Genomic DNA, 6,216 nt, shown 5'->3' with positions numbered 1-6,216 from the left:
ACAAACTGTAGGACTAAATTACATATTCAAGGCAGGTTCATCATACTCCTCAGGTCCAAATTTTGTTGCTTAAGGGTTGCATTTTCCATGACTAAATCAAAGTTCTCCACCTCAAGCCTCTGGATCCTCTCATAGTTCAATTCAAGTTTGTGGTTGTTGTAGTCCACAATTGCTAAATTATGAGAGTTTTCCAACCTTCTTAGCCACTGTAGTGAAACTTGTTCCATTGCTATATCCAGTGAACTCTCATAAGGGCTAACTTCAACAGGATTACCTTTGATTTTGGGTGACTTTATATAGCACATGTAACTGTGGTGCGGTGACCCATTGATGATCTTTGTTGGATACGGGTAATACTCAGGTGGATCCATAGCAAGGACCTTACAAGCATCCATTAACCATTGCTTCATGCTAAACTTTAGCAAAACTTTTGATCCTTGTGACATTCCATGAACGTGTCCAGGATTGGATTCCTTATCTGCACAATAGAAGAAAGGTTATTGCCCCACAAACGTATAAATAATTAGGTTACTATAAAGTTACTATCATGATGGCTCATCTTAACTGAACATGGACCCTTGTTGCACCGGTGTACTTGAACTGCTCGAGGATTGAGAAAGGTTGGGTGTGTTCCCACTGCTGCAGCCTGGGAAAACTTCATGTGAGCATTGAGTATGAACCTCCTCGTGAAGTATAGGGCTCTCCCTCACTTCTTGTTGTTGAAAGTAATTTTGGAATGCAGCCTGGGCCATCTCTAGGGTTGAGTAACATTCATGCTTGTTGTCCCTGAACTTGTACACCTGCGCGTTGCAATCCTCCCACGAAAAATATATCCCAGGATTCCTCCCACAGAACACAACATAAAACCTATTGCCTTTCCCAGTCATGGTGAATATAAGGAATGATGAAAATGAATTATGTGCTGGGGGGGGGGAAACGACAAGCAGTTCAGTATCCCAGGTTCAGGTTTTCATTTGTTATGTTGGGAGGTGGTAAGATATACAATCCCAGTACCTTGAGTGTGAATAGGTTAAATAATATTAATGGCCCCACCCACCCAATCTGTCAACACAATTATTTCCCCTTAGAATAAGCTTGTTCAAAACCGCGTGAATGGTACTGATTATAGCTGTTTATATGGCAGGAGAATATATGCTTTTGCAGAAGCACAGCGTTGGGTCACATCAGTTAGCTTCACATGGAAGCCAATTGGAGAGCGAAAATTTGGGCGGGTTGTTTTTTGGGGGGAGCCGTTTTAGGGAATTAAATAATGGCCCATACAAACGAAAAATGCAGATGAAATTGATATACATGAATATTGAAAATTTATTAAAAGCTATGTTAATAATTTTAAAATTGATATACTTGACATATATATATATATATATTTATAATGTTGACTGAATTTATATAACGTTTGCATAAATAAGTGTTTTTTGAATTTTTTTATCATTAATAATGTTGACTTAAATGAAAATTTAAATAATAGTAGAGAAAATAAATAAATATTTAAAGGGATTCTCAAAAAAAAATATTTAAAAGACAGTTTAAAAATTCGACACAAAGCTAGTTAAGTGAAACAGAAAAAAGTAGCATAGATAATGACACATACAGGAATGATGACTTTCCACCAAGTCACCACGAAGTTTATGTGACAGTATAGAAATTACGGTATGTATAATATGACTAAAACATTTTTTTTATCATGGCATTATGTAAGAGATTTCTAAGAATATTTAAGGAGCCATGGCTCCCTAATGTCCTCAATGGAACAAGGAAGATAAGTTTTTTAATGTCTTCCGTATCGGAAAGGAATTGACTTTGTGAACGGGAAAGGTCCATGAAATGATGCTCTTAACGGAAGGGGTCCATTAAGGTGAACCACGACCTAAGCGGCTTAAGTGAAGTGATGCTCTTAACGGAAGGGGTCCGTTAAGGTGAACCACGACCTAAGCGGCTTAAGTGAAGTGATGCTCTTAACAGAAGGGGTCCATTAAGGTGAACCACGACCTAAGCGGCTTAAGTGAAGTGATTCTCTTAACGGATGGGGTCCATTAAGGTTACGCAAAACCTAAGCGGCTTAAGTGAAGTGATGCTCTTAACGGAAGGGGTCCATTAAGGTTACGCAAAACCTAAGCGGGTTAAGTGAAGTGATGCTCTTAACGGAAGGGGTCCATTAAGGTGAACCACGACCTAAGCGGCTTAAGTGAAGTGATTCTCTTAACGGAAGGGGTCCATTTAGGTGAACCACGACCTAAGCGGCTTAAGTGAAATGATACTCTTAACGGAAGGGGTCCATTAAGGTGAACCACGACCTAAGCGGCTTAAGTGAAGTGATTCTCTTAACGGATGGGGTCCATTAAGGTTACGCAAAACCTAAGCGGCTTAAGTGAAGTGATGCTCTTAACGGAAGGGGTCCATGAAGGTTACGCAAAACCTAAGCGGCTTAAGTGAAGTGATGCTCTTAACGGAAGGGGTCCATTAAGGTGAACCACGACCTAAGCGGCTTAAGTGAAGTGATTCTCTTAACGGAAGGGGTCCATTAAGGTGAACCACGACCTAAGCGGCTTAAGTGAAGTGATTCTCTTAACGGATGGGGTCCATTAAGGTGAACCACGACCTAAGCGGCTTAAGTGAAGTGATGCTCTTAACGGAAGGGGTCCATTAAGGTGAACCACGACCTAGGCGGCTTAAGTGAAGTGATTCTCTTAACGGATGGGGTCCATTAAGGTGAATCACGACCTAAGCGGCTTAAGTGAAGTGATGCTCTTAACGGATGGGGTCCGTTAAGGTGAACCACGACCTAAGCGGCTTAAGTGAAGTGATGCTCTTAACGGAAGGGGTCCATTAAGGTGAACCACGACCTAAGCGGCTTAAGTGAAGTGATTCTCTTAACGGATGGTGTCCATTAAGGTTACGCAAAACCTAAGCGGCTTAAGTGAAGTGATGCTCTTAACGGAAGGGGTCCATTAAGGTGAACCACGACCAAAGCGGCTTAAGTGAAGTGATGCTCTTAACGGAAGGGGTCCGTTAAGGTGAACCACGACCTAAGCGGCTTAAGTGAAGTGATGCTCTTAACGGAAGGGGTCCATTAAGGTGAACCACGACCTAAGCGGCTTAAGTGAAGTGATTTTCATAACAGATGGGGTCCATTAAGGTTACGCAAAACCTTAGCGGCTTAAGTGAAGTAATGCTCTTAACGGAAGGGGTCCATTAAGGTTACGCAAAACCTAAGCGGCTTAAGTGAAGTGATGCTCTTAACGGAAGGGGTCCATTAAGGTGAACCACGACCTAAGCGGCTTAAGTGAAGTGATTCTCATAACGGAAGGGGTCCATTAAGGTGAACCACGACCTAAGCGGCTTAAGTGAAGTGATACTCTTAACGGAAGGGGTCCATTAAGGTGAACCACGACCTAAGCGGCTTAAGTGAAGTGATTCTCTTAACGGATGGGGTCCATTAAGGTTACGCAAAACCTAAGCGGCTTAAGTGAAGTGATGCTCTTAACGGAAGGGGTCCATTAAGGTAACGCAAAACCTAAGCGGCTTAAGTGAAGTGATGCTCTTAACGGAAGGGGTCCATTAAGGTGAACCTCGACCTAAGCGGCTTAAGTGAAGTGATTCTCTTAACGGAAGGGGTACATTAAGGTGAACCACGACCTAAGCGGCTTAAGTGAAGTGATACTCTTAACGGAAGGGTCCATTAAGGTGAACCACGACCTAAGCGGCTTAAGTGAAGTGATTCTCTTAACGGAAGGGGTCCATTAAGGTGAACCACGACCTAAGCGGCTTAAGTGAAGTGATTCTCTTAACGGATGGGGTCCATTAAGGTGAACCACGACCTAAGCGGCTTAAGTGAAGTGATTCGCTTAACGGATGGGGTCCATTAAGGTGAACCACGACCTAAGCGGCTTAAGTGAAGTGATTCTCTTAACGAAAGGGGTCCATTAAGGTGAACCACGACCTAAGCGGCTTAAGTGAAGTGATGCTCTTAACGGAAGGGGTCCATTAAGGTGAACCACGACCTAAGCGGCTTAAGTGAAGTGATTCTCTTAACGGATGGGGTCCATTAAGGTGAACCACGACCTATGCGGCTTAAGTGAAGTGATGCTCTTAACGGAAGGGGTCCTTTAAGGTGAACCACGACCTAAGCGGCTTAAGTGAAGTGATTCTCTTAACGGATGGGGTCCATTAAGGTTACGCAAAACCTAAGCGGCTTAAGTGAAGTGATGCTCTTAACGGAAGGGGTCCATAAAGGTTACGCAAAACCTAAGCGGCTTAAGTGAAGTGATGCTCTTAACGGAAGGGGTCCATTAAGGTGAACCACGACCTAAGCGGCTTAAGTGAAGTGATTCTCTTAACGGAAGGGGTCCTTAAGGTGAACCACGACCTAAGCGGCTTAAGTGAAGTGATACTCTTAACGGAAGGGGTCCATTAAGGTGAACCACGACCTAAGCGGCTTAAGTGAAGTGATTCTCTTAACGGAAGGGGTCCATTAAGGTGAACAACGACCTAAGCGGCTTAAGTGAAGTGATTCTCTTAACGGATGGGGTCCATAAAGGTGAACCACGACCTAAGCGGCTTAAGTGAAGTGATTCTCTTAACGGAAGGGGTCCATTAAGGTGAACCACGACTTAAGCGGCCTAAGTGAAGTGATTCTCTTAACGGAAGGGGTCCATTAAGGTGAACCACGACCTAAGCGGCTTAAGTGAAGTGATTCTCTTAACGGAAGAGGTCCATTAAGGTGAACCACGACCTAAGCGGCTTAAATGAAGTGATGCTCTTAACGGAAGGGGTCCATTAAAGGGAACCACGACCTAAGCGGCTTAAGTGAAGTGATTCTCTTAACGGATGGGGTCCATTAAGGTTACGCAAAACCTAAGCGGCTTAAGTGAAGTGATGCTCTTAACGGAAGGGGTCCATTAAGGTTACGCAAAACCTAAGCGGCTTAAGTGAAGTGATGCTCTTAACGGAAGGGGTCCATTAAGGTGAACCACGACCTAAGCGGCTTAAGTGAAGTGATTCTCTTAACGGAAGGGGTCCATTAAGGTGAACCACGACCTAAGCGGCTTAAGTGAAGTGATACTCTTAACGGAAGGGGTCCATTAAGGTGAACCACGACCTAAGCGGCTTAAGTGAAGTGATTCTCTTAACGGATGGGGTCCATTAAGGTGAACCACGACCTAAGCGGCTTAAGTGAAGTGATTCTCTTAACGGAAGGGGTCCATTAAGGGAAAAAAAGAATGATCCAAATATTAAGGTGAACCACGACCTAAGCGGCTTAAGTGAAGTGATTCTCTTAACGGAAGGGGTCCATTAAGGTGAACCACGACCTAAGCGGCTTAAGTGAAGTGATTCTCTTAACGGAAGGGGTCCATTAAGGTGAACCACGACCTAAGCGGCTTAAGTGAAGTGATTCTCTTAACGGAAGGGGTCCATTAAGGTGAACCACGACCTAAGCGGCTTAAGTGAAGTGATTCTCTTAACGGAAGGGGTCCATTAAGGTGAACCACGACCTAAGCGGCTTAAGTGAAGTGATTCTCTTAACGGAAGGGGTCCATTAAGGTGAACCACGACCTAAGCGGCTTAAGTGAAGTGATTCTCTTAACGGATGGGGTCCATTAAGGTTACGCAAAACCTAAGCGGCTTAAGTGAAGTGATGCTCTTAACGGAAGGGGTCCATTAAGGTACCAAACCTAAGCGGCTTAAGTGAAGTGATGCTCTTAACGGAAGGGGTCCATTAAGGTGAACCACGACCTAAGCGGCTTAAGTGAAGTGATTCTCTTAACGGAAGGGGTCCATTAAGGTGAACCACGACCTAAGCGGCTTAAGTGAAGTGATACTCTTAACGGAAGGGGTCCATTAAGGTGAACCACGACCTAAGCGGCTTAAGTGAAGTGATTCTCTTAACGGATGGGGTCCATTAAGGTGAACCACGACCTAAGCGGCTTAAGTGAAGTGATTCTCTTAACGGAGGGGTCCATTAAGGTGAACCACGACCTAAGCGGCTTAAGTGAAGTGATTCTCTTAACGGAAGGGGTCCATTAAGGTGAACCACGACCTAAGCGGCTTAAGTGAAGTGATTCTCTTAACGGAAGGGGTCCATTAAGGTGAACCACGACCTAAGCGGCTTAAGTGAAGTGATTGCTCTTAACGGAAGGGGGTCCATTAAGGTTAGTAAACCACGATCCATAAGGTGCCGGCGGCTTAAGTGGGGTC

The sequence above is a fragment of the Lotus japonicus genome, chromosome 6, assembly GCF_012489685.1.
Source record: "Lotus japonicus ecotype B-129 chromosome 6, LjGifu_v1.2".
Classification (NCBI taxonomy): Eukaryota; Viridiplantae; Streptophyta; class Magnoliopsida; order Fabales; family Fabaceae; genus Lotus; species Lotus japonicus.
Note: the sequence above shows the minus strand (reverse complement) of the source record.